Here is a 2456-nt window from a genome sequence, read left to right as displayed (position 1 = left end):
GATCCCTCTGAGTTCATCTGCAACATGGTCATTGTGAAGCTGTTATTTCGAACCTGTGACTTGTGGAATTCATCTGTTACATGGGCTACTTTGAGGAAGATCATGGAATGGATAAGCATTGGATGTGGCCATCTTTATTTGATGCCTTGCTCTTCAAGATAATATAATTGTGCATTTGTGTGTTGCTTGATTCTAAAAGTCCAAGGGCATTTTGCGTTTCTATTGACATTCTTGTCTATTGGATTGCTACCCATTTGGTCAGATCTTTTCAACTCTAAACTTTTAATTTTATACATAGGATAGTCTCTTCATCTTCTCCCCATTTCTTTAATTTCAAAAATCTCTCCCTCCATTTTTCAAAACCTTCTTTGATTGAACTTATTTTGTTCTAAATTTTGACCACTTTTGCAAAAAAAATAGAAACTTTGGCCTTATGCCATTGCATTTTCAAACTTATTTTCTTAAATCAAACTTGTAAATAAACTTAACTATACTTGACCTAAACTTTCAAAAAGCCAAAAAAAAAAAAAGAACTAACTCATTCAAACCATTTTTAGGCCTTTGTGCCTTTCAAACTTAATTTTTGTTAAAAACAATGCATCCACTTTGAAATTTGTATCACGAACTACGAGGTTTTGATCCCTCATTTTTATGTTGGTACGTAGGCGCAAGACTGAAGGTCTTGTCAAACACAAAAAATATAATTAATGAATTATTTTCTCATCCCCCCATTCTATTTGTTTGTAAACATCACTTTATACCAAGTACATATGCACACAAAAAGGGCTCCCTAGGAGTACCTAGGACACTTTGGGTGCTAACACATTCCCTATGTGTAACCAACCCCCTTACCTGTAATCTCTGACTTTTTATTAGTTTTGATTTGAAAACTTCTTACTTTTGGGTTTTGTTCGTACTTTTTCCCTTTTCCCTTGGAAACAATAAAAGTGCGGTGGCGACTCTTGTTATTTGATCTCTAGCTTATCCATAGCTTGATGATCATGAATTTACCGCTACAGAAATTAAGTGGCGACTCTGATGGGGAGTAGTCTCCAGTGGGTTTAGCCTACTTTTTTGTGTGTATATTTGTATATATGTGATGTTTGTATATATGTATGTGTGATATAATTTGCTTGTTGTGTTTGGTGATCTCTGAGTGGTGAGATAAGTTCTAACCCGAACTTGAGTGTAATTAAGACAGGAGGATGGTATAGTCATGTTCAACTTGTGTGGAGTAGTCCTTAACAAGTTGGCTTGAGATCCATCCACTCAGTGGAGATTCTTTTGGATTTGGAAATGTCACACAAGTATTTGTGGTTAGGCATTGCTATCTCTAATTGGGTCCGAGAAGCTGAGGACCTTAGAACATTTAGCCTATCTTGGCATATTTTGCATGTAGTGCGGAAACTGTTCAAGTGTAAACTTGATAACAGTTGTTACGCGATACTACACTCAGACGAGTTTCTCTTGAGAATATTATGGGTCGATGAGTCAGTCATCTTAACCTGTAATATCCGATAGATGGAATTAAGACTCTGGGAACTTTTTAGAACATGATCTACAGCTTTTATCCTTAGTTCACTCCTTTGGGATGGTTCTTACCCAGACTCTATGCTCGTGACTTGCAACAAACCCTTGATTCTTGGTTGATCCAATCAAGTCTTGTCAATATCAATGGAACTTGGGTGTTGATAAGGTGTAAACCATAATCCACCAAAATGGATGATTGATCTTGACAATGACTTGATTCATCCCTTGACCTTTGTTTGCCTTGTGTGTGATCCCTTATTTGTGATTGTTGCATTCATGCATTCATGCGCATCATAACATTCATCACACGAAATTTCAAGGAACTAAGGTATATTTGCAAATACTTGCAGACCATGGATTATGGACGAAGGAACACTAAGAAGTATAGTTTCAGATGTCCCGACTTGAAAGAGTTAAGGAAGTTATCATCTTTTGTATTAGATCCCTTGGAATTCAAACAACGTCATGGGAAGCTTCTATCCATCTTGTCTGCTGATATGGTTGAAGGACTTTTGAGTGTGTTGGTGCAGTTCTATGATCCTCTCTACCATTGTTTCACTTTCCAAGATTATCAGCTTGTGCCTACCTTGGAGGAGTATTCTCATCTTTTGGGGATACCTATTTCTAGGAGAGTGCGTTTTAGTGGATTGGAGGAGATTCCCCGATCTAGTATTATTGTTGATGCTCTTCACTTGAAGAAGTCTGAGATAGAGGCTCATTGGGTGAAGAAATGAGGATTATTTGGGTTGCCATCTGATTTCCTCATCAAGGAAGCTACTGCTTTTGCTCAAGCTGGTAGTGTGGACGCTTTTGAAGCTATCTTTGTTTTGCTCATCTATAAGTTAACTCTGTTCCCTAACGGTTTTGTTGATGTTAATGCTATTAGAATTTTCTTGATTAGGAATCTTATGCCTACTCTGTTGGGA

This window comes from Lathyrus oleraceus, chromosome 2 (genome assembly GCF_024323335.1).
Source record: "Lathyrus oleraceus cultivar Zhongwan6 chromosome 2, CAAS_Psat_ZW6_1.0, whole genome shotgun sequence".
NCBI classification, from domain to species: Eukaryota; Viridiplantae; Streptophyta; class Magnoliopsida; order Fabales; family Fabaceae; genus Lathyrus; species Lathyrus oleraceus.
Note: the sequence above shows the minus strand (reverse complement) of the source record.